Source organism: Amphibalanus amphitrite, unplaced genomic scaffold, assembly GCF_019059575.1.
Source record: "Amphibalanus amphitrite isolate SeventyFive unplaced genomic scaffold, NRLGWU_Aamphi_draft 002070F_arrow, whole genome shotgun sequence".
In the NCBI taxonomy this organism is placed as follows: Eukaryota; Metazoa; Arthropoda; class Thecostraca; order Balanomorpha; family Balanidae; genus Amphibalanus; species Amphibalanus amphitrite.
The window spans coordinates 14,975-42,139 of record NW_024883563.1 but is presented as its reverse complement, the minus strand read 5'-3'; the positions used below and the strand labels follow the sequence as shown (position 1 = coordinate 42,139).

The 27,165-nt window shown below is 50.3% G+C and overlaps 1 long non-coding RNA gene across 1 annotated transcript in view; it reads right to left on the bottom strand.

The window, feature by feature from the left end:
- Positions 1–394: 394 nt before the first annotated feature.
- The window catches only part of LOC122376257, a 37,984-nt gene continuing 11,213 nt past the window's right edge, over positions 395–27,165 (bottom strand). The window contains exons 2-3 of the long non-coding RNA XR_006255571.1: positions 19,679–19,810; positions 395–1,415 (exon numbers count right to left, since the gene is read on the bottom strand). This is a non-coding gene — a long non-coding RNA (uncharacterized LOC122376257). The remainder of the gene's footprint in view (positions 1,416–19,678; positions 19,811–27,165) is intronic.

Sequence of the window (27,165 nt, the reverse complement as noted above, 5' to 3'; positions counted from 1 at the left end):
TACTCTTTGCTGGCGAATAACTTCAATTTACCCACGTACCGCTACCATGCACATAATGGTAGCAGCGAGGTACCCTTTAAATATACTCTTGTCTTGCGGGTTCGGTAAAAATGAATCCTCCAGGAGGTGGTAAAAAAGTTTTGAGTGTACAGAGCTGTCTCCAGGTCTGAACGCTGCGCCGATTTCAGAGCGGGAAGGGCCAGCGGCTTGGTCACCTTTCTGCTCTATTTCTGTCCGTTCAATTCAATATACCCTGGTCCGCCCAGCCTGTCTATTTTGGTTTGCTCGCGTTCCGCTGGCTGGGTGCTATTGACTTGACCAGACCGACCCGCCGCGGGGTCTCAGCTGGTTTGTTTCTCACAGCACGTGCAGTTGTGTGTCGCAGTGTCCCCGGTTCCGCCCGGGCCGTGTATTTTCAGCCACCGACTACGAAAGCACTGGGCGACACTTTTCACTGGCAGGAGGAAAACATGTCCGCGCGGGCCTTGTAAGGCACGTCAAAGCAGCTCCTCTGGACAACTCGGGGGATCCTCCGCCGCCGACCGGCCGCGGATTATCGTGTAAGCCCTTGCAGCCGTTTTTATTTTCGGTTACAGTGGGTCCACTTGGTCGCCATGCTTACAATAATCGTGTTTCGCCTGGATAAAGCTCCCATTGAGCCCACGGTTAACAGTGAAAAACGGCACGAAACGCGGTTCGCGGCTCTGCAAAACAATTCAGCACGCAGATTTAGCTGGTTTTGCGATGGCCACCGGACATATGTGTGGCTATGATGTAATGAGGTTGATATGCACTCCAGTACAACCCAAGCAGGTGGCATACATATAAGGTAAATTACAACGTTATTATCACAAAATATCATACTCACTAGAAGGCGTATGGGCTATTCGATTCTCCAATTCTACCAACCCCTGATATCACTAACTACGTGGAACTCACAATTCGCGATACAAAGCAGCGACCCATTTCTCATCCCTATCACGTAGCGAATCGGCGAGAGGAAAACCGGCGAGGAAAAGCACCGCCTATCGCCGGCCACTCGGTCGCTGGAACGGCTGGCCATGGCGCAGAGTCCCGGCTCACTGGAATCACTACACGGCCGGGGCAGGGCGAACATCTGTCCGCCCGAGTTAGGACAGCGCGCGCAGATGTGGATTAGGGTGAGAGGGAACGACCGTTTGTCATTGGAGATGGGCGGAGGGACGCCGATTTGTTGGAGGTCTTGGAGAAATGGGGCAGCAGTGCTATCCGTCTAGGGAAGTGGGGAGCGATGCCACCCAACCACCTGTTGCACGGGTATAAAAATGTCGACTGATGGAATCACCGATGGTTGAACTGATTTCCCAGCGAAGGAAAACGCTCGATCTTCATCAGAACTTCGACGAGGAATCAGCAACAGCAGACCTCAACGCAGCCTGCCGAACAGAACAAGATGGCGTCACAAAACAACCTCCACAATACAACACCTCGCTTACAACTATCACTCAAAGGGAGAAGTCAGGAACACTTGGAACTACTACTAAGTCGGCAACATATGTCCAGAGCTGCAAACAGAAAACATACGTCCCGGCGACAGCGGTTCGAGCACTCAGAGTTACACCGCACCGCAAAATATCCTGGAAATCCCTGCCCGGCAACAAGCCGCACAGCCTCACGGGCCTAAAGCCGCTGCGGTACGACGTCAAAAACGGAGCAGTCAGCGACGGAATCGTCAAGATGCGCTGCCGGGAAGTCATGAAGGCTGAAAACGTCACGTGGCAAAGTCACAACTCGAAACAACGCTAACTTTGCTGACGTGGCCTATCAACTAACGAACTGCTGAAGGTCAAGGAACAACAGTCAACAACAACAACAAACTCGGTTGCTGAAAGATCAGAGTCAAAACACACGACAAAGGAGTGCGACATTTCGTGGCGCATTGCAAGTGCAACATGAACACTCGACGCGATTGTTTTCGTGGAATGTGCATGAAGTTCATTATTTAACCTTCCAGGCGGTGGGGGGGGGGCAATGCCCCCCCCTTTAGTTTTTTCGATATATCTCGAGAACCGCTGCGCCGATCGTCACCAAACTTTCAGTACCCTCCCGGGAGCAGCTAGCGCACATGGTGACCAAAAATTTTTCAAAAGGCTATGATAGGTTGGCCGCTAATGACGTCAGAATGACGTCATTTTTGCCATTTTCGACCCAAAAAAAGGTTTCGCGGGAAGAGCTGTCAGGCCTACAGCTTTAGAGATACAGAAAAATGTTTCAGACATAAAAGATGTAAAATTAAAAGGGCTACAAAACTGCTATTTCGGTTTTTCGAATTTTTTGGATTTCGACCCCAAAAAATCAAAAAAAATAGATTTTTGAATATAATAGCCAAAAAATCCAAAAAGTTTTTTGAATTTCGAAAAAACCGGAATATATATGATAGCCCCTACCGCCTTCTATCTACATACCAAATTTGAGATCGATACCTCTTTTTTTGGCCAAGTTATAGCGAAAAAAACTGTTCAAAAATTGATGACGTCAAATTTTCAAACTCAATTTTTAGCAATTCTAGACCTCGTAGCGCAAAACAAAGACCACCATTAGACTCCCCGTGTCGAGCTGCATCGAATCAATACCCATTTTATGCATAAATATCAACTTTGAAATTTGACCTTTTTTGACCTGACCTTGACCTGACCTCCACCAGAAAGTGACCTAAACCGTACCTGATGGTCTTATAACCAACACCATTGAGTTGGAAATGAAAAACTGGCCATAAAACATGCATCGCATAACCTTAGTAAAGTTGGGCTCATGTGGTGACCCTTGGTGACCTTTGGTGACCTGACCTGTGACCTGACCTGGTATGACCAGTGACCTCTAATAGCAACATATGTACTAGACAACCGGCGCCTTATCGCTGATTTTCGACAAAATGCGTTTTACTCGGTGTTATAGCGCTTTCCCTAGAAGCCCCGTGAACGGTGAAACATTTTATCTTTGACCTGACCTGTGACGTCATCGGTGACCCCGAGGTCAATGAAATTTGGTTTCCCTCAACAAATTTGACAGGGCTATCGAACGCCGTTTGAATTTTCCGGATCCGTCCAGTAGTTTCGGAGATACGGGGGGGGGCAAAAAAGTGCCCCCCCCCCCACCGCGCGGAAGGTGGCTGGTAGGCCCACCGCCTGCCGGGTTAACGGTCCGCCCTATCATGGTAATGGCCCGATAAGGTCCAGTGTCTGAGCCCAGAACTGAGGTTGCAGGACAAAGTGCCGAAATTTGAGCTCTGAATTGCTACAGACAACACGACAGGTGCTATCACCAGCGTAACGGTTCCCCTGCAATTGGTTTATGGGCTGTATGCTAGGAAAGCCACCAGTTAGTAGCTAAGTAGTGAGACAGCTGCTTTAGTTTGTGAATCATTTGGTAAGGTTGGGTTAGGTTTTCCAAAGACTTTTTAGTGAAGGTTTGGTTTTCCCTTCACGTGTGGCAATGCAAACATATCTGCTTGTCCCTTCACACTTGATAATCAGATGGGAAAGTTGGCTGAGGACCTCAAAACCTTGGAATACCCCACCGTCATTTTGATGACTTAGTAATCGAAACTTCTAACCTCAAGAAGCTAGAACCTACGCCATCATTACATAATAGCGGATGCGTCAAAATCACCCATCGTTTTGTTCTTATTCACCAATTATCCCGACCGATTAATGCGAAATCCACACTTTATTAATTGCATTTAACGTTTCGGGAACCCCTATGTTGCGCCAGGTGGTACGAAAACAGCCAACATCAGACCGACCCGCTCGCTTAGTTATCCTGTCACCAAACGGACTCTGCAGACATCCACACACCTGCTTGTCAAGCTGCGACGGAACAGCATCAATCGTGCGCTGAAGTGACTCAGGGTATCTACATTGAGTGAAGTAGCGGGGTGCGTATTATTTAGGCCAGGGTTCATAATGTCCAGGGCACAATGTGTCCAGTGCTCGAATTGGCCAGTGCCTTGAATTGGCCAGTGTTCACATTGTCCAGGGATTACATGGTCCAAAAGTGGCCAACTGGCTGCAGATAGGGTAAATTCAAAGAGGCCAGGGTTCATAATGTCCAGGGCACGATGTGTCCAGTGTTCAAAATGGCCAGGGTTCATAATGTCCAGGGCACGATGTGTCCAGTGTTCGAAATGGCCAGGGTTCATAATGTCCAGGGCACGATGTGTCCAGTGTTCAAAATGGCCAGTGCCTTGAATGGGCCAGAGTTCATAGTGTCCAGGGATTACATAGTCAACCCAACCCAAACTAACCTAACCTAACCTAACCTAACCTAACCTAACCTAACCTAACCTAACCTAACCTAACCTAACCTAACCTAACCTAACCTAACCTAACCTAACCTAACCTAACCTAACCTAACCTAACCTAACCTAACCTAACCTAAGGTAATGATGTTTGCCTACCAGGGATAAGGAAATAGTTTCTCGCATGAATAGATTGCAAGCAATAGTAAATCAAATATTTTTAGGTTAAGTGGTTATGCATCAGGCTTCAGGCCATAGTAAATCAAATATTTTTAGGTTAACCCGCGCCCCGTTGGGCTCTGCCGAGCAACGCGCCCCGTTGGGGGGGGGGGGGCATTTTGGCCCCCCCCCCCCTAAGATCTCGAGAACCACGCAACGTAGCGACAAGCGGCAAACGGTGTTGGATAGCCCTATCAGGGAACTACCTTGTGACCCAATTTTATTGACCTAGGTCAAACCGATGACGTCACAGGTCAGGTCAAAGGTCCAATTTTCACCGTTTACAGGCATTTCAAGAAATGCGTTGTAAAATCGAGTAAAATGCATTTCATTGAAAATCATCGATGGGGAAATGTTCTTCAAACACATATTTTGCTAGTTGAGGTCACTGATACCAGGTCAGGTCACTGAGGTCAGGTCACTGGGGGGTCACAATATGAAAGTGTCGTGTGATACATGTTTTATGGTCCATTTTACATGACAAATGCGATTATGTGGGTCAGGCAGCCTTTGGGGCCAGCTTAGGTCACGTTTTGGTCAAGGTCAGGTCAAGGTCAGGTCAAGGTCAGGTCAAATAAGGTCAAATTTCAAAGTTGATATTTTTGCATAAAATGGGTATCGAATCGATGCAGCTCGTCACGGGGAGTTCAATGGTGGTCTTTGTTTTGCCGTACGAGGTCTAGAATCGCTAAAAATTGAGTTCAAAAATTTGACGTCATCATTTTTGAACAGTTTTTTCGCTATAACTTGGCCAAAAAACGAGATATCGATCTGAAATTTGGTATGTATATAGAAGAGCGCAGGGAGTATCACATATATTCCGGTTTTTTCGAAATTCGGAAAAATTTTGGATTTTTTTTAGTTTTTCTAAAAAAATCAATTTTTTGAAATTTTTTGGGTCAAAAACCCAAAATTTTGAAAATCCGAGATAGCAGTTTTGTAGCGCCGCTTTTTGTCTATTAGACCATATAAAGAACTTTGAAATTGCTTGATAACTGTAGATTTGGTGAGCGTTTCAAGATTGCATGTTTTTTGCTCATTTTTGCTCGAACATGACCTCAGTTTGACCTCAATAACTCCTGACCTAAGGTGACCTAAGACTTGAAATTTGGTGTGAAGGTGTCAAATTGATGCCCGGAAAGGTACTGAAAATTTGGCGGCGCTGCGCGCCGCCGTTTTCTTGCTATTCAGGAAAAACCACAGGGGGGGCCAAAATGGCCCCCCCCCCCAACGGGGCGAGGGTTAAGTGGTTATGCATCAGGCTTCAGGCCTTCGGCCTGAAGCCAGATACATAACCACTTAACCTAAAAATATTTGATTTACTATTGCCTGTAATCTCTCCTAAGGCATTGCCTTCGGCACTGCACTGCTTTGCATTGAGCCGATTCCGTGTTTTTTACATAATGACGTCACTTTCAGTGACTATGTAATCCCTGGACATTATGAACTCTGGCCCATTCAAGGCACTGGCCATTTTGAACACTGGACACATCGTGCCCTGGACATTATGAACCCTGGCCATTTCGAATACTGGACACATCGTGCCCTGGACATTATGAACCCTGGCCATTTTGAACACTGGACACATCGTGCCCTGGACATTATGAACCCTGGCCTCTTTGAATATACCCTATCTGCAGCCAGTTGGCCACATTTGGACCATGCAATCCCTGGACATTATGAACTCTGGCCCATTCAAGGCACTGGCCATTTTGACACTGGGCATAGCGTACCCTGGACATTATGAACCCTGGCCAGAATGAATGCTCCCCAAGTAGCGACTGCTGCTAGCCGGACATCGGTCCGCCTGCCGCCAATGATACTCGCTATCAGAGAACTATGACGTCAGCGCGCGGCGACAGGTGACGTCACACACAACGTGCCGTTGTGGTGACATCACCTCCGGGCGACTGATCGGTTTCCCATAAAGCCAAACGCGCGGTGGCGGCGGCTGTGGCCGTGACAAAGGTTTGATCAGACGTCCCCGGTCGGTCGGTCGAACGGTCGGAGATCGGTCTGCGGTCGGTCGGTCGGTCGGGCGGTCGGAGGTCGGTTTGCGGTCGGTCGGTCGGTCGGGCGGTCGGAGGTCGGTTTGCGGTCGGTCGGTCGGTCGGGCGGTCGGAGATCGGTCTGCGGTCGAAACCGTCACCATTGTCGGTGAAATCACAGGGCGGATGAGATCCCGTTAGTGGGGGGTTAGTCCGCGAGCGGTCGCGGGGCTCGACAGCACAAAGTCCAATCCCGGGCCAAACCGGCAGACAGGTTTGTTTAATACATTACTTCGCTAGCCATGACTTGCATCGCAATGCAGGCATCGCGCGAAAATGTACCATTTTGGCAGCTGGCATTTGGATTAAGGCAGTGCGAGTGGGGACTGACGTCAATTCAGATGGAGTGGAATTAATTCCAGGATAGACGACTGATGATTGAATGTATTCCGTGGATTTACAGTGCATTCGGTGCAGCTCAGAGCCACTGAACGCCGGGTCATTTTGGAAACAGGGGCATCTACGTCGTTCACAGAACATGAAAACAGTCACTAGTTCAGTTCTCACAGTTCCAGATTGGATGCACAATTGTTAAGGCCAACTGTCAGCTATTCTTAACATGAGACAGGAACATTCGGTTTGGAATGTAACCATTGAAATGAGACCCAATTCCCGGACGGAAACGAATAAAGAAGGAATTCGTACTTGATACGTTTTTCTAGTCTGTAAAAGACTGTCAAGTGTCTGCACTGTAAGGAAGCACGGAAATAACTCTGCGCACACAACGCTTCTGTGAATCCTCCCAGCCGAAGGTAAGGTCTCATCATTCATCGTCAAAAACCACCATACCAAGACAGTTTATCGAAATCACTTATGGCTCGCCCATCGAGATGCCATCAATCACCGACTCTATGACGGCTGCCACCCAGTCACCGCAGGACCGCCTCCCAGTTCTGTGGCACGTCCTTCCCCCAGTTGCGTCACCTCCACTGGACCGAATGTATGACGTCACACCCGACTGGCTGCCCTCCCGTGGCGCGCCGATTGGTTCCCCGAACCCAGCAATGACCCCGCTGTGTAAGTGCTGCGGCGGAGGCCGCCCTCCCGCCCGTCTGTCTGTCTGTCTGTCTGTCTGTCTGTCTGTCTGTCTGTCTGTCTGTCTGTCTGTCTGGGGGCTAGTCGATATGTCTGTGTGTGTGTCTGTCTGTGTCAGTGAGTCTTCTCTGGTCTGGTATGGTTTAATGAGGTCAGACCAGGTCATGTAAGATGAGGTAAAATTAGGCGAGGTCAGGTAAGATCAAGTTAGGTTCCATCAATTCTAGCTTCCTATGATATAAGACGAAGTCAATTAGCAGCATAACTCGAGGTTTGCCGACATGCCTACTGTCCGTCTGTCCGTCTGTCCGTCCGTCCGTCCGTCCGTCCGTCCGTCCGTCCGTCCGTCCGTCCGTCCGTCCGTCCGTCCGTCCGTCCGTCCGTCTGTCCGTCCGTCCGTCCGTCCGTCCGTCCGTCCGTCCGTCCGTCTGTCCGTCCGTCCGTCCGTCCGTCCGTCCATCCGTCACTCTCTCCGTCCGTCCGTCCGTCCGTCCGTCCGTCCGTCCATTCCCTGCTCGCCAGTTGAACCGGACATACCCGTCGTTGCCCATTCCCTGCTAATAGCCTGCACACTGCCGACACTAAAACACGAATAATCATACGGCGGGCGGTGCGGCCCAGGGGTCACGAGTGGGCCGGGGGGGGGGGGGCTGTTCTCGGTACCGAACCGCCCCCCCCCCCCCCCAGTGCGTGCAGTCGAGTCGTTGGAGCGGAACGGAATGATCAGTGGGGGCCGCCCGCCAGACGGAGGGTCATTAAAGAGGGTCCCTGCAGACAGCGGGGGGGGGGGGGCGGTGTCAATGGGAGGGGGTGGCGACTCGGGGCTGGGGTGGCAACAGCTGAAACTAAAATAAAAGGCTTCGGACTGGAGGGTGACTGGATCCCTTTAATTATTTCACTTGTCTTGAATCATATAACTGCAATGAAAACCGTAAGCCACATGCTAATAATTATATTCAAAATAGGGCCAAGAAAATAAGACAACTGTTTAATTCGTGCATAGCACATCGTCAATCAAATGAAGCTGAATGCGGTCCAGGTTGTGATTGGGTAAAGACAATGTGATGGACCGGAAATCCGGTTGCGTTTTGGTTGTATTGCATGGCTCATATTTCATCGAGCAGATAGATGTAAGATAACTTGTGTGGCATCTTGAGGAAGGACCGAAGTCGGAACATGCCCCCAATGGAAACAAGTAGGTATGGAAGCCAGGCAACACCTGTGATAACTCGGTACACCATGCCGGCCAGGGGCAGGGTGCGAAATAAAATACCGGCGCAGATGCAGGAACTAGCCGAAATTCGTGCCACAAAGGACACTCCCCGTTTATGCGAACAATATCCTGCTGAATACATCACAAGGATATGCAAAATTAGCCTATGCAAAAAAGCACGTGTGAAGATGAGAGCGAGATATGCAGACCTACATAAAACATAGCTCGCCCATTTACATGCGATCTGTGGATACATTATGAGTTTTTATTATTTCCTTGTTGAACATTGCTCCATTTATATGTCGAGACACAATTCGCCTGTTCAAAATTCAGCGAGGACTGCTAGCCCTAGTAGGACCCTACCCGGCACATCTTCATTTGAACAAACGCTGTTGCTACGCTATATTCAGTATGAATTCTTAGCATTACACTTGTGAGGAACTTATAGGAAGCACGGCATTACACTGAACATACGAGCCTCAGCATTCTAAAAAAGGCTAAAGAAATGTTCCCGGAATTGAAAAAGATCAGATGATGAGGTGATCTGAGGTTATGAGCTTTAAAGAAGAGCATTTGACATTTGAATTAAACAGTTAGACTTAGAATGCATACATTTGTATATCACACTAATCGGACCAATCCGATGATCAGTGTTACTTTCCTTCTCCATCGACCCTACCGAAGCAGACCGTGGGTATTGCCCTGCTCTCCCCTTGGCCTTCCTCACTAGAAAAAGGGTTACAGCCCGGGTCTTACCCCTGGCACACACACACACTCCTCGTCTGCCCGTGTCACGTTAGCCAACAGCGCCCGTGTCAACGGTCCAATACGGAGGGATGGGAAACTACCTCCCACACCGCCCCATCGTCATGTCTTGCACAAGTCATCGTGTTTAACACAGGTCGATTGATGACATTGACAAACACCCCAGGCGCCGTCCGGTCACATAACCTGCAGTAATTGGATCAGACCTGAGCAATGACAATCAGGTGCCCCTCCCCTAGTCTGTGTGTTGAGGATCACTAAGATTGAGTGATTGGAACTCTTCCTTGGGCAGCTATTCAATTCATTTTCGTTAAATTATATGCTGTTCTTGGCAAAGATTGGTAAATAATGTCGCAATTTTTCAATAACAAATTTTGGTTTAACGTTAAAGTATTGTGCGTAGCTGGTAGAAAGGGCGAGGCGCATCTGTTTATCTGATAAGCGTCTTGTTTCCACGCCGATATTGCCAGAAATTATGGCTAAAAATGTTCAGAGATAGCCTCGGATATAAATGTACTGAAGGTTACCTCGGCTAAAAATGTGCGGCAGATCAAAGTCCATCACATGCCCCACGCGGCAGCTATTTTTGGAGAGCACCGTTAGTATTTTGGTAGAACGATACTCCTGCAAAGGCTTATCGCGCCGGATATAAAATCATGTGGGCTACCGTTTCAATAAAAGATCGCTCCTGCAGATCTCAGTAGATACCTTCTGTATCTGAGTTCAGAAGCCGTGCTTAGCAAATCAAACTGAGTCACTGCATTCGACAGTTGCATCACTATAGCAGCCACAAAGCATGGACAAAGGGAACTTGACATGACAAGACCATTTGGAGTCCGATTAGACCATTAATGGTCATATGATCCTCGTCTCTACGAGAATTACTCGGCATAGAAATAAGGGCAAAAACTGAGCAGAGACGAGACCTATGTCGTTAACAGCAGAACACAGTCAAGGCTGGAACACAGTTTTCACGCGTGCAGATCGCTCATCGCTCCTCCCCTGGAAATACACGACATGTTTCTCCAGCGCTGTCAGACAGTCAGTGACGGTCCAGACAGACCTCTGTCAGTCACAGACAGTCATATGTCAGTAGCAGCCGCTGACAGCAGCGTCCCTGGCCCGGTAGCAGTCCAGATAGGAGCAGTAGCAGCCCGACGACAGACGCGTTCATAAACAGCGCCGATTCTGGGGAGCGACGGTCGCGTGGCTGCCGCGTGAGGAGCGTTCCGGGTACGGGGGCGGCGCGTCCCTCTTCTGGGACCGAGAGACAGGGGCCTCTCTGGACTGTGTCCTCCCAGACCCGCGGCGCCGGCCCGGAACGCCCGGCCCGCTCCGGCACCAGCGGCGTGTCGCTCGGCCGCGCTGCTGGCGTCCCGTTTTGGCCCAAAGCCGCGGCTTTTCATAGCCACCGCTCGGACGTCACACTACCTGGAAGGCCGCCTCGGCGAGGTCCGTCATCGCCAGAACATGCAGGCGGAGGCGACCAAAACAACTCGTGTGATCGGTTAGCGGGCACGGATTCAGCCGGGGGCACTCAGATCCAGCGGTGTTGATCGCTGTGTCGGTTCCATCAGGACCGAAGGAAGGCCTGACGGACAAGTTCGCCGAGCGACGCAAAAGGAGATGGTCGGAGACCAGTTCTGGGAACACACCGGGCCATCGCGCGCGCTGGTTATAAATGTCAGCAGCGAAGTGTGTGTTATTCAGACCACATCATCACCAAATTCTCAATGGCACATCGGCATAAAAATCCAAGACCCACAGGAAAAGCAAGACAACAACGCACCATTTCCAAACACAATCCCAAACACATAACGGCAATAACCAACTACCCGAAACGAAAGCCGAACGTGCCGTTGCGCTGGCGCCACCTCTTCTTCCGGCACACGGAGTCACGTCTTCATCCAGCACACCTCCCGCGGCAGGCGGCATTCACAGTCACCCCCACCTCTGCCAACAAAGGGACAGACTTTCCTGGGCGGCCACAAAGCACGCCTCTGGTGGCCGGCGCGGCGATCGGAGCCAAGTTCGTCATCAAAGTCGCCAGGCGCCGGCTAATTTTCCTCTCTGAGAATGCGAAGCCAGCGGGATTTAGTGGAATCGGCGGGCCGGAAGTGTGCATGGCCTCGGGCGCGCTAACAGTGGTGGGAATAGACGGTCACGTCTGTTCCTGCCGATGTGGTACAGAGGTCAGGTCAGGTGACCCCTGTCGACACGGCACAGAAGTCAGTCGGACCGCCCAGGTGAGCGGTACATAAATATTGGCAGGCGGAGCGACTGCTTTGGAGATGACGGCCATGGGGAGATATCGGGACTGGGGAGATACCCCAGCAAACTATGACCACGGGCAACATGACCAGAAGAGAACAAACGACAAACTGCCGGTCAAGAACCATTGTTAGAACCATTGCTACACCAGCGGAGAGATGCATGATAAGAAGGTAAGACAAAATAACGAAAGCGCACACAGAAATAAAGGCGCAAAAAGACTAAAATATAGGTAAGAGAAATCGAAGGCAGCAATCGAAGGAAGCCTAAAAATGGGAAAGGTGACGGGCAGAACGCACACAGACACACACCAAGAAACACATTAGATAGATATAGGCCTGTAAGTCGAGAAAGGAGCGTTGTTGCTCCAGTGGAACGAGAAGCGACATCCCCTTCCCCCGGAGCACCTGCCCGGCGTGCTGAGCAGCAGCAGCAGCAGCAGCGTCCCATTTCAATGACATCACCCCCCTGCCATCTGCGGTCCTCCGGGCGGTCAGCCCGCCGACCAAATCGGTCCGTAGACCAAATCGGCCCACGGACCATATCAGTCCGCGGACCGGCCGGATTTGGAGGCCGCGTCTGACAGACCCAGCATCAGTGCCGCCGACCAGGGAAACAAACAGACAGCGGAGATAGGCTACCGCAGGGAGTGAAAGACTCGTCACTAGCGGCGGACTTCTACTGAACGCCGTACGGCAAAACTTCGCGACAGGGAACCGACCGATGGTAAACTTCTGGATAAGGAAGAGGAGCGCAGTGAATTCTGCTTCACGCCAGCTTTGTTTAAATCAAGAAATCAGCTTTCTGTTTTTCTTGCTCAACAAACACCGGGAAATGGCATGCTAACTTACGTTCAGAATAAGCGCAAGCTTGCATCAGACGGGAACAGAGCATTTCAACGGAACAGTTGTTATCCGCTATGAAGAAATACTCCCTGAAGCTGAAAGATAGGGCTATCTCATCTTTCCGCCTCGTTGCCATTCCGATAACAAATGCAAGCCTCGATTACGGTGTGAGGCAGGCATTGTCAGTGGTGCCCAGAAGGGGTGCTAGGTAAGGATTGACGCAATGATTGAGCCAATGTCGAGTGTTGAACGCAAGAGCAGGGAAGCGAGAGGGAATCGGTGCTGAAATGGAAAATAGTGGCGTGCGGTAGGTACTGTAGCATCCAACATAATTCACAGACGTTTTAAGTTTCCATCACGAATCGGTAAATGCAACCGTCTCAGGTGAAACCGACTGCATGTTTACAGCCAGCTGCTTGGAGGGTTAGCTCATGATAAAAGCTAAAAGCACAGTAGGTAAGGTATGCCACCAAATGTCGAACACCAAACGAGAATACACAAAAAGTTAACCCCGTCACAAAGCTCCGGGTATATGGTCTGGATAAAAAAGCTTCCAACATGAGTTTGAAATTGCGTTCCTTCGCCTAAACAGTAGCAGAGCAGATACACATTACACATGAGTCCGCGACTAGCAGACCAAACTATGAAATGGGGAGACAGCCGACTTACCCCTTCATCTCCTGACCGTATTACTATGATACCTTGGAAAACAGCTGAGCTAGTGATGGGACCAGCTTAAAACTGGTTATATGTGAGAGGCTCCATCCATCAGTTTAGAAACAGGAATTGTGCTCGCTCTGGCAGCATCACATCACTACATTATTGCTGATCGGCTTTTGCACACATAAATGCCTGCAAACGATATAACAAATCCAAACTACATATGCCAAAGGCCTGCACAGTGCAGATATTCTAAAAGTCCTTCATATAAAGATGAACGACGCCATTTCTATGCCCGGTAAATATTTATCCAGTCTGATGTGCGCAGAAAAGCGCCGCCCTTCATTCACGCGGTCCTCCCAGGGCTCGCGCCGCGCAGGACACGTGCATTTGCAGTGAAATTCCAGCCAGCAAAGTTTTGCCCAGGGCTTTTTGCAGCTTAGCAGCCATGGGGCATGCAACATTTCTGCACGAGTGTAAAAGAAAACGCCAAACGGCAACATATGCGCACTTCGCCAACCGGACAGGACGCGCATTTTCAGCGCATAGGTATATGACGTCCACAACATGTCCGTCCGACGCAGCTATGAACTGAGGTATTCTGACCAGCCGGAGCGAACCGCACTCGTAAATACACTCTCACAAAGGGGCCTTTGTCCATGGCACCCCGGGGCGGAGCCGTTCTCGGCGTGTTCTGGCCCTCGGGAAGTGCCAGGCCGCACAGGGCGGCTCGGCCGCGGACCGGCGGGACTTCACTGCGCCTCGTGAGTTCGGCGAAGTGCGGACCCCGCCGGGGGCGCCGGCCCGCGCAGCTGACGGACGGTAAAAGTGTAACGGGGCTGACTCAGGGCTAGGGGAGGCTCAACGGGGGACGAACTCCAATTGCTGATCGACGAAGGGCTGACCACCACCCGTCCCAGCCGGCTAATGTAGAGCCGTTTTTGGGTCATAATTCAACGCAGCCGCTCGCCTAAACAACGAAGACACCCCAGGCCGGTAGGCGAATCTACCCGCGTGACCCCTCGCTGAGCCTGTAAAGAACCCTCCCACCTCTCTGCACCCCCCCCCCCCTCCCCTCGGACATTCCACGCACGCCGCGGCGTTTCGCCCACTGCGCCGGGCGCATCAAACCCTGCAATCAGCCGAGCAGCCGCACAGCCTCGGCACCGGCCGACCGACCGCACCGTCCTGCCCCGCTCGGCCGGTCGGCCGTTCCCCGTAGTCGGCCGCTCGCCGATACCGGGAGCGCCGCGGCGGCCGCGCGAGCCGCTCTCCTTCCGAGAAGCGTGCGGCCGCGCGGCGGCGGCCACCTGCCGGCGACGCGCCTGCCATCTGTCGGCGGCGGCGTGAACTAGCCGGCCGGCTGACGAGGGATCATGGGATGATGAATGACTGACACGGTAAAAACGGAGAGCCGATTCAACGCAGTGTGAGAGGAGCTGAGCAGGTGGCGGCGAGGTTATGGCTGTTAATTCTTACACTGCAAGATGAATCTTCCAGCCAGCTTCCCGACAGCGGCGCTGCATACAATTCTTCCGCTGCTTGGACCAAAAGAACTGGTGCCGGTGCAATGATGAAAATATCGTCAGCAAATAGCAATCGTGATTTTAACCTGTTTTAGAGTCACCACGAATCGATATGTTTCACGCAAGCTGTAGTACACATTCGTGGCCCGTTTGCGAAACATCCGAGGATTTTAATATGACTGACGATTGACGCATCACCTGACCTGATTTCGAGCCGTGACCTCGGGTCAGTTACAAGCCGGGGTCAGAGGCTGGGCAAATGATGACGCGGGGAGCGGAGAGCGAGGCAGGGACCACCCACACAGCTCACGGTGCTGATTTCCGCTTAACGTTGAAACGATTCGGAGGCTCGTCCATAAGTTTAGCCTGCGAAGTGCAAGAAGATGCGCATAACGCTCCGTGAAATAGTGGCGCCTAATATTTTATCCAGAAATGTTTAAGCTACTGCCAACAAAATCACTCACCAAGAAGTGAGTCGCAGGAATCAAAATGAAAATGTGATTGATAATGGGATGGGAACCAAAAATGACGATACAAGTTAGTTCAACCGGCATCTTGCGCAAACTTTTAGCAAATCGGCGCCCCATTTCATCCCAACTATTCCCGACTAGACTATCTCAATAAACACACAACTGCATTTCCTGCGTAAGACTAATCACGTCATCAGCGCTCTGACGTCATAGGAGGAGGGTGGCGTAGTTATACAGACAACGTGCATCAATTACCCCCCACATCCCGCTTGCTTCGACGCCATTCCAGCCCAGTGGCGCGCGTCAATTGAGCTACTCATCAAGCCGAGCCCGCCGGCACATGTGTATATGTCGTGTGCATATGTATATATGCACGGTATGTGTATATGTACTTATGTGAGGGTGTAGGGCGCCAGAGCTCCCAGGAAGCGTATCAACACCCCCTGGAGACCGGCTATGAATTTTGGAGAGCTGTCCCCCCCCCCCAGCTGACAGCTAGGGCAGAGATGACTATCAGGAAGGCAGGAAGAGAAGGGCAGGAAGGTCTGATATTGGTAAAATAGCGTAAAATAGCGAAATGGAATGAAGTAGAAATGAAAAAGAAATAGACTTCAACAAAAAGGCATGACAGAGTTATCATTATAAAAAGTTGAAAAAACTCGAAAACTTTTTCACTTTGCCGTTTTTCGGAAAACGCTCAATTAAGCTCAAAAATGAAATAAGCGCTCTCCTACAAAAGTACTACCCATATCTAAGCCTGCGATTCATTCTCAGAAACAACTTCACTATTGGATCTCTGTTCAAGTTCAAGGACTCTATCCCTAAAATGTGTCGATCTGCTGTAGTTTATAAGTTCAGTTGTCCTTCGTGTGAAGGATCTTACATAGGCTCTACCTATGTAAGGCTCCACAGCAGTTTGCCAACACAGGGGTATGTCACACAGAACGGGCGAACTCTTATCCAGTCCAGTAGCATCGTCTGTACGGGATCATTCTATAGCATGTGACACCCCCTTCAGTATAGAAGATTTCAAAATCATAGATCAAAAACGCTCAAACTTCAATTTACGAATTTTAGAATCTTTACACATATTTGATGCGAAACCGACCATCAATGACTTATCATTATAAATATCGTTAAAATGGCGAATAAGATCAATAGTTTTATCGTCTAGCTGGTGAATAGCTCCTTCGGACTATAAGAACATTAAAATATTCAACTCAGTTCACTCGCTGTCCATAAAGAAATGACTGTCACCCGGTTCACCAAATGGAGAACCGCGCTCTCCTGGGATTCAAGCGTAGGAACTTTACCGTGTCACGCCTGTCCACTGCACAGTTCTGAGAGCAAAGCCGTCAACAGATCAGAGGCAGTTCAGAACTACCCCGAAGGCATAGTGTGCGATGTACGGCTTTCGTGTGTTAAGCGGTAGGTTTTGCCTTTTTACATTTCCGGTTATATGATCTCAGGCAGCTTTTGCCAAATTGTCAGGGAACTCAGATTTGTTTTTCAATAGAAAAACACAATTCTAAAGAATAGTGTTTTAACTATTGACAACAAACCTTCGGTTACCTCAGAAACTAATCAATATACGATGAAGCCATTTTAGAGGATCATGGCAGACATATGTAAGAAGAAATGGATCGCATCTTCAACCCTTAAAAGCTGTTAAGACCAAGAAGATATAGCCGGAAATTTACTAGATTTCATAGGGGCAAAACCTACCGCTCAAACCCGCGAGACCTGTAGTGTACAGTTCAATACTGCGTAACTGATCATGCATCAAAGCATTGGAAGAGTAGAACGCATTGAACGTATTGTTGTTGGCGCTTGGGCGCAAAACACAGCCCGGGATCCATATTTGTGAAAGAGTGAAGGTACCCGGAGCCACACGTCAGGTGCAGGATCTCCAGTCAAAATTCTGTCGGCGGGAGGCGCTGCACACTGCCGCATATCAGGACCGAATCACGGAGCTATTGCGAGTCTGGATATTCCGGACCCGGCCCAACAGCAGCGCCGGATGCATTCATTTTCCGACCGGCCGGGCGTCAAGACGCGGCACATGGAAATTCTCACCGCGATGACCGATGGCGATGACTGCCCGCGTTGCTGAGTGCACGTCCGAAGCACTATAACCATATCCAATTCCATTGCAAACACCTTTGAACGTTAACGGCCAATGGCTGAGCATTGGTCGTTTGTTAATTTGGATCAACAAGGAATATCAATCGTTGCTCACGACAACTGATGGGGTTTATTATACATAACGCAATATGAGATCATTTAAACAATTCCGCAGCTATTCAACATACAGTTCTTGATTTTGAGCATTTTACTTCACTTTTGAACAATAATTTTATCCGTCACATAACTTGTCAGAGTTCATTTCCATTTCGGAGACCATACAGCGACAAGGGAAGCCCTAGTCGACTTTACAGTAGGGTTTTCTGAGTGAACGCGCACGCACATTTAATCGCCTGCAGTCAGTCTGTGTGCTGCGGAATCACCAGCGGCCGTTACTCGCTCCACCTCCTAGAAATGTTGACACAGCCGGTAAGGTGGGGGGGGGGGAGGGTGGAGGGGTGTTATTGCCGGGAAAGTGAGGAAGTAAATTACGGCCAGTTCGTTCCGGTGTGAGTGAAACACCTCGGCAATCAAAGCGGGTGATACCATGGAATCCCACGAGGCCGCGTCATGTGCATTGTGCAATATGCATGGGTTCGCTGCTAAATGTCGACATCAAAAGATATCTCTTGGAAATTTAAATATGTCTAAAGGGGCTCGACAGATTCTCAAAACAAGACTCTGTTGCGGAACGCTTATGCGGATATACACCAGTATAACGCCTTTTGGGGCGACTAACGGAGCGAGCGAGAGGGTGGGCCTTGCACGTGCGAAATTGCGAGGGGGTACCTCCAACTGACTTGTGCACGGCACCCTACTAACTGGTCTCTAGCGATGTGCCAAATTTGGGCACAATCGGCCCAGCCGTTCTCGAGATCTGGAAGCGGCACCCTGCACGTGCGCACGTGCAAAATGGGTCCCAACTGACTTGTGCACGGCACCCTACTAACCGGTCCCTAACCGTGTACCAAATTTGAGCGCAATCGGTCCAGCCGTTCTCGAGATCTGGAAACGACCCCTGCACGTGCGCACGTGCAGCAGCACCCCAACTCTGGCACATGTATATGCAGTGCCTAGTGGGTGCCTACCTACATGCCAACTTTCAGCGCAATCGGCCAAGTAGTTACCGAGATATTGCAACAATTACAAAAGTGACACCTCTTCGTTTTGCACGTGGCACGTGCATAAGTGGTCACCCACATGCATCGGGAATAGTCCAATACTTGGTAGAAGGAATGAAGCTACCCTACAAAAATTACCGCGTGTAAATCGGTCAAGTGGTTGCTGAGATATAAGCCTCGCAAAAGCGTGACCACGGCCGGCCGGCCGGCCGCTCATACTCAGAAATTTCCGTTAATCTAAGGAAAGACTACGCTCGCTTCGCTCGCTCCGTAATAAGGACATCAAATCGATAATTGCGAAAGATAGAGGCTCAGTTCATATGTGCCATATTTGTGCAACACATTCCGTGTAAATTGTTGAGCGGGGCCACGTGCCCTGCACCAAGGTCACATAGCGACCATACCAGCACCCCACCGAAATTCTCCGTACCGACCCGACGACGAGTGGCCTTTGGCTGAGGCGCAGACATGCGCTGTTACCACTGGGTCAGGAGCTAGCCTGCCAAGTGAACCAATGTCTGACCGAGCTGACTGGCAGCTAGAGTCGCCTAGCACACGCAATGGTGAGAGAGTTCCAGTCATGGTGCAGTACAATAAACGGTTACTGAGATCAGCCCGCGTGAGGAGCACAATGAGCTCGGGAGACGCTAGGTCAGTAGGGCAAGGGCGCCGAGGCCTCCGCACTGCGCTGTGACGTGTCATTTCGTGCGGTGGAAAGGCGTGGTTCATTCAGGAGTGGATATTCCGTCGAGGCTAGTCACTTCCTTTAGGCCGGTGAACTGATGCCTGGTATCAGCCCGCTGAGTAAGATGCGAGACCAACAAAATACCTTCCGCAGCCACTGGATGAGAGGACATGATTCCAGTTCCTACTCATGACGACCAAGGACGAATTTTGCCTAGTCCATGTAGCGACCGACTTCCTGCTTTGAGGTCCACTTATTTGACCCTGGTTTGAGAGCCCTAGTTCGGGGATCACTGAATCAATCATGGTTTGAGAGTCCCCGATTTGAGGACCCCTCGGTCGACCCTGACCTGATAATCGGGCGGCATGAGAGCTCCGGTTTGAGAGCCCCCGGTTTCAGGACCCCTGCGCTGACCCTGACCTGATAGTGGGGCGGCAGGCCGTCAGCGTTATCGCAGAGCCGGCGCAGCTGAGCCACTGCTGAGCTGATCGGGCGGCACTGCTGATCAGCGGATCTCAGCAGGAAGATGCAGCAGTCAGCAGCCTGGCAAACCTGGGAACACACACAGACACGAGTGTAAACAAAAAGAAACATAATGGTGATGATGATGCCTGAATACTTGCTGGAATCCGGTGTGCAAAAGTCATCAGACGCCTCCAATCAGATTTTTTGTCTTTTTGCGATGACGATATGCAATGGTTTTCTATTCCCATTTTCAATAAGATAATATCCTTTCCCGCGTCGCTTATTACACTTCTACGAACCCAGCTGCTTTCCATACCGGACGAACGCTCGTTCTACCTGCTCCAGGCTCCATTTTCAACAACAGACAGCCTCCAAAACGCGCGCGAGGCAGTTCCGAAATTCGCCGCCACTCGACATTACCGGTCTCTCCACGCAGCACAAACACTTCCGGGAAGCTTCTAGCGCGCTGCGCCGGCACAGCCCGGAGAGCCGCCCGAGCTGCGGGAGCTTCGACAACAAATCAGAGCGCGCGCCCAGAGCGCGCCAATTGGCTTCCGGGAACGGCCGAGGCCGAAACGGCGTAAACAGCGTGCTGATTGCGCGAGATGCAGGCGGCGGCTGGGAGCGCGCGCCAGCGGCGCACACAGATGAATTTATGGATGAGGAGAGGCGGGCGGAAAAACAACCGTGCTCGGCGAGAGAGGAGAGAACGGCAGGTCAAAATCTTGGTGCGGGAGCAATACCTATAGGGAGAGTTTACATTCATGTGTTTTTGGAAAATAAATGTTATGGAAAAAATGTCCGTCTTAAAAATGAAAAAGAAATATGCGAAATAAAGAAGTTGTAAAAAAAAAAAACACAGGTAAAGGGGCAAAAACTTACGCGTAATATTGGTAATATCCATGCTCATTGTTTAGTCACTTTAACTAAGCAGATTCATCCCCATCGGTCATATTTTCTGCCGTTGGCATATGCATTCGTATTTCCTACCTACTAGCACGGTCCTATCTATCATTAAAGGACATAAAAACTTGCCACCCCTAGGCCATTTCATTTCCAGAAGTCACCACAGGTCGACAACTGATTCCGCCCTGGGCCCGGGGCTGACAGCGGTATTTGTCACCAATTATTTCCCACCAATCGCCACCAGAGACCGCCCCAAACGGCTCCACAGCCCAAACCACCCGGCAGAAAAAAAAACTGAACCCAAAACCGGCTCCCTCCAGAAATCAGGTGGAGCCGCCCACGCCCAAACTGCTTAGTGACGAATCTGTTAACTGCTTAGTCGTTTATACCCCCTCGCTCTCTCTTTCCTCTATCGCTCTTTTTTCCTTTCTATTTCTCTTCCTCTTTTTAAATTTTCTTTTGCTATTTATCTGTCTTTCTTTTCTCTCTCTCTCCTCCCGGCTCATCTCTCTTCTTCCTGTTACCCTCCCTCCCATACTCTCTTTTAATTTCCTAGTTCTCTTTCTTTCTTTCTTTCTTTCTTTCTTTCTTTCTTACGTTATTTCTCGTCTCGTCTCGTCTCGTCTCGTCTCTCTCTCTCTCTCTCCATCCCTCCCTCAGTCTCCTTTCTCTGTCTTCTCAGCGAGGACCAATCTCTGTTTCCCAGAAATTCGTCGGGGCGGCGGTCGTCGGCAGTGATTTTCTTTGCCCGGCGCCGAAGGCCGGCGGTACCTAATCGGCTCGCTCGCGCCGGCACCGCTCCGACGCGCGTTCGGCGAACTGTCCCGACAGCACAGCACGCGGCCGAGGTCAATTACGGCCACCAAAAAAATCCCCGAATAGAGGTTTTGTGTTCGCCTCGGAGATGGGGACCAAACGAAGCGGAAACTGGGGGGTGGGGATGGGAGCGGGCGGCAGAGAGATGCGGGGGGGGGGGGGATTCTCAGGAGAAACGGTTTGGTGGTAACGGAGGTCCGTTACGCGCCGTTATCCGTTAGTGTCAAACAGCTCGCATTAACGGATGGAGTTGCCTTTGTTTGAGGCCATGAACTGGGCCACAGAGCCCAATAGGCCGCCGTGAAACATGGAAGCACAGAGTACAGACACTGAGCATATGGAACTCGGCATACCGTGGGTCATCGGGGGCACTAAACTGGAAATTTCCAGAAAACCAGCATCAATGTGCGATTTTAGAGACGGAACAGGCTAGAAATCAATTTGAACTGGAAGTAGACGTCCCGTTTTTCGGGGCTAATTCCTCAACAGGCAATAAAAGTCGCAATTTTAGGGGGGCAGTACTCGGTATGGTGGCAAGCTGGCACTACCACTGGAAGCATTTTGAAGTGCCGCTTCCCTTACGCCGAAGCCTTTGAGCTGTGACTTTATCGACTATGCAATACATACGCTGAAAGCACTTGTTTCCTCCATTCCCTTGCATCGCGAATGTGGAAACCTCGCAAAGCGAAGGGCTGATGTAAGCTTACCCAGAAGAGAGAATGGCATTAGTTCATGGGTATGACATGGCCGAATGACTCTCTTCCCGGAATGAATGTGATTGAAAGGTGGCTTCATTGTTCACAGCCAAGTAACAGAATCAAGCCTCGATTCATACTATTCGATAAGATTCACGAGCTGACTGCCATAGGCGGCGGAACGGGGGGGGGCATCGGGGCACCGTGCCCCCCTTTGATTTGGGAGTTTTAACATTAGCCCTATGGGCGTTGCATGGAAAGAATGGGACCAAAAGTCGGCAGTGCCCCCCCCCCCCCCTTTAATTGAAGTTGCTCCGCCGCTACTGCTGACTGTAACAAATTACCACAGAAAACTAAGGACATAATTGTTTAAAAAAAAAAACACGGTCGAAAACGAGCAATGGGGAGGTAAAAGCTCGGAAAAGTGCCATTGGCGAGGTTGGGCATCCATGAAAAGACAGGAGTGTGTAGCAAAAACATGGGATTCATGAATGAGCAAATCATCCACCATAAGAACACCACCGGTGCAAAACACGAAATATGACCTGACCTGACAGTATTGTGTGCCGTTCCACCTAAACCACTGCAACTGGAGTAAAGTCTCCACTGTATATTTCTGGGACGAAAAGCCCTCGCTCCTTGCCTCACAGTTCCTGTTCTACGACGCAGTATGTTGGCGAGGTCTGTGCTTTGAATACCGAGTGGCCCGAGTATCGCCCACGGTACATGGTGCGGGCGCCTTATCTCTGCACAGAGCGTGCATTAGTGAGGGCGGCCGGCCGGCGCGATCTGCCCGCCGCCGTTAGGTGCGCGGTTAGAGCTCAGAATGGAGATCGACCCGCGTGGTGAAACGGCACAGAGCGCCAGCACGCGAGGCAAGGCAATACCGGCGCCTTTGTGAACTCGGTGCAATGAAAACAGATGGTGCGACGCCTGTCTATGTAAAACATGACGAAGAAGAAAAAACTATACATCATCGTATACAGTAAACCGTCCATCTGCAGGTGAACGACACAACGATACATGAATAGAGCGTTACAAAAATCACTGACAGTTTCTCCCAAGCATTCGTTTAATCAACCACAATCAATCGCATTACAATCGCTTTGATAATGCCTTGCAGCCACCGACCGAAACCAATAAACTTCATGTACCGAAGCCACAGTTCCCTCGGTTACCAGCAGCTCACAAACCACGAACAGCAAACCGGATAAAACCGGACTAATCTGGCCCGAACACCTCGGCTCGTGGGTGCGAAACGCCCGAAATGATGGCTGCAGGACGCCCGTAGCTGCTCTTGGGTTGCGGGACGCCCAACTCCTGGGTGAGGGACGCCCAGAATCATGGGCGAGGGGCGCAGACGGATGATTCCGTCACAGAGACGAACTTTTTTCTAGTGTTTATCTACATGTTATAAATGCTTCACCTGTGCATTTTAAAATGCGCAAAGCTATATCAGCGTTTTAAGTATGATGCAGCAGTAAGAAAACGGCGAATCGAGTGGAGTTCAAACACAGGAAGACACAAACGGCGAAGCAGTACCGCGCCGATAACTTGACGTCAACTTTGGTGCGTTTTAGCTCCTGTTTCAGTTTTGAAATCGTTTTGCGATCTCAGACACGGCTTGGTAAACAGGTGAGGCCAGGGGGACCTAGACTGTGTAGGTATTCAACAGTTCGAGAGGGCCGGAGGTGGCAGCACATCGCCGCCCGGCCGGTCGGCGCGGCTCTCACGGGGCGGCCTCGTATACGAAGAACAGGCGCGCCGGCCGAGCGCGACCAGCACACCGCGGCACGCCAACCGGCAATACCGAGCTCCATTACAGAGCGAGAAACGAGCCGGCCGCCGCCGTACAGGGAACGCGGACCGTGCAGCGCTGTGGAGCGCCGCCGGGGAGGCCGCGGGCGACGCCGGCTGCAGAGGGGCGCCGCGCCGCGCCGCGCCGCGCGCACGGCCGGCCGCTCATGACAGGTGAGCACGAGAGAGAGGCGGCCGCTGTGACACGGCGGGGGGACGGACCGGGCCGGAATGGCCTGCCAGAGGAGTGGCGAGCTGTCTTCATAGAGTTGGTATGCACTGTCATGCACGGCGTTTGGGTAAAGTAGGTACTCTTACATATATGATGGCGGTGTTGGCGGCGGTGCATCTGTTTCAACTCACCCGGTACAAAATTACATCCACGCTTTGGGGCTGCGCAACAAGCTCTGCAGTGGGAACTTTCGGACCCGGCATCGCCCCCTCCACTAATGGGGCTCAACTGACAAAAATGTGTGGTAAAAGAATATCTGCATCTGCAGCATAACACCTACGTGACCTACTATTCCACTTAAAATGGCGTTATCAGTCCAAGACACGTTCAACTTTTGACACTTTCCCTGCAGTGGCTCTTGAGAAATTTTAGCCCGATTTAAGTACGTTCTTTTAGGCGTTCCAACAAACCCTTTCTTGCAACTTTGTCTAATTGACCTAACTCGCAAACAAAAGACGAACCGTAAGATCTAACTTTCTCACACACAATTCTGAGACAGACTGCATCAGGCGGAGCTCACTCGATCCTCCCGGGGCAAACCGCACTGGGTAAGGGAATTGCCAATTATTGCGCCTCGAATGCACTGTGGCTGTATTATTTGCATAGAGATAGCTGATTAAAGTTCACTCGGTTTCCCAGAACAAACTGAGGCTCGACCACACACAAGGCGACACGGTTTGCATTTGTCCCGAATGGCTGTGTACGCGATTCGGGGAAAACAAATGGTCAGGATTCTGAAGAAATTTTCAGCCACTTATAAATGTCAAAGCAAACATACATTCATTCGGGTGAGCCCAAACTGTGATAAGCTCGCTATTCGGACGTGTTCACACAGTTTGTGCGACGAGTGATAAGTTCAGCTAAAGTTAAAGAGGTTTTATTCAAATTCAAGCATCATCGTTTACCGATAAAAATGGCGGTTGCAACGCTTATCTGTATCGGAAACATGCGTCAAGATTGGCAGCAAGCACTTAATTCAGGTGCGATTATGTTTATATGCTTCAAACAGTCGATTTTCATGAGCATTAACCTCGTAAAGCATTTTCCAAATAGCTTTAAGCAGAACGCTTCATTTCAGCACTGTGGAGCGTTTAGCGATAACTCGTTAAACGATGAAGCCACTTAGCGATCCAAAGAAGCTATGGCTATGGCGAACAACAAAAGAAGTCATTCTTTCCGTATCAGCAACAATAAACCTAATCAATGCGAGCGCTCTCTTCTGAGACGTGCGATCAATCGCCTTTGAGACGTTCCGAGACTGAAGGTATCTAGCTCATCAGGTCCGCCATTCAGTTCTAGCAGTTCAATGCCATTCGGAAAGTGTCGGATTCCAATAAAGCTCATATGATTGGTATAAGGAAAATTATCATTAAATATACTGCTGCACTATTTCATTATCATTTAACGTTCTAATTCCCTTTCAAATTGCACTGAATCTCTTACTTGAAAAAGATACAAAAACACCTTTGAAAATACTACATCAAAAGGAAGGATATGATAGAAACAGGCATCTAACAGTAAATGACAAATGCACTTCCATTGAAATGAATCAAACAGTGCGACTTTATTTGCACCTTGCGCAGACTAACCGAGGACACAAAAAAACGGGATTAATTCTGTAATCAAAAGACTTGCCATAACTCGGATATACAGGGTGTTGCAGGTAAATTGGGAATTTTCAGACCTAATTTCAACATGCTATTAATACGGTGAATGAAAACACAGAAAGTTGAAACTTCGCACGTGTATTGTGTCGTGTACGCACAGCCTTGTCACTCGATGTGACCGCCGTCGGCGTCCCGCACCCTCTCGAGACGGCGCCGGAAAGCGGAGCACGCGCGCCGGGCCTCGTCCTGGTCAATGGTGCTGACTGCCTTCCTGATGGCCTTCTTCAGGTCAGAAACGTTGGCAGGAGTGGTCGAGTTGGACTTTTGTTCTACCACGCCCCACATCCATAAGTCGCATGGATTCAAGTCAGGCGAGTTGGAGGGCCATATGTCCTTGGGTACATATAGGGGGATCCTCTGGCTCAGGAAATCTTGCACCCTCTGGGAAGCATGTGCTGGGGCGGAGTCTTGCACCAGCATGAATTTGCTCAGGTCATAGTATTTCATCATCCAGGGGATGAGAGACTCCTTCAGGATGGTCAAATACGCGTCAGTGTCGATCATCACACCAGCAGGTGTTAATGGGGCGGCATTATGCGGCCATCACTTGCAACGGCCCCGAACACCATCACTGATGCCGGATTTTTGCCTTTCATCACGGGAGCCACTTCATCAGGGCTGTAGGCGATAGCCCGCAAGTTCCGGCGGTTGGCGACCTCTTCTACGATGAACTTTTTCTCATCGACAAATACTCTGACGTCACTCCCGAGGTGCTTGAGGAGATTGATGACCTTCGGTGCCCTCTCCCTTCGTATCGCCCTTGCTGGTTCGGTCAGGAGGCTTCGTCGTTTTCTGGTAAACGACTTCATCCCGAGGTCCTCTCTCACTGCTCTGCTGATGGTGCTCTTGCTCACGTGACGGGCACGCGCAAGCTTGTTCATCGAGGTCCTCGGTTTGGCCTGTATCGAGCGTTTCAAGCCGCTCAGGAATGTTGGTGTCCGTTTTCGGTCACTGCGAGGTGTGTGAGAACGTCGAGCGACATCCCCTCCAGCTCCTACAGTCGCGATAGTTCGGTACACGGTAGACTTTGGGTACCCAGTTAAACTTAGCATGACCTTCGCGCTCTGTCCGGCGCGAACTAACTCACCAATCGTTTCCCTCCGACGCTGCTCCATAACTGCGCGATATGTTAGGATTAAAATTTCAATATCAAATGAAAAACAATTGTTGAAATTATATTGTGTCAAATTTCCATGATGTTCCTCCGCATAACAAATTTTTTGTAAGGTCATGAACTTAGTCCCAATTTATCTGCAACACCCTGTACATAAAACAAATATATTATTTCTTTTTATACTTAATGGAAAGTGACGACTGAAAAAATGCAAA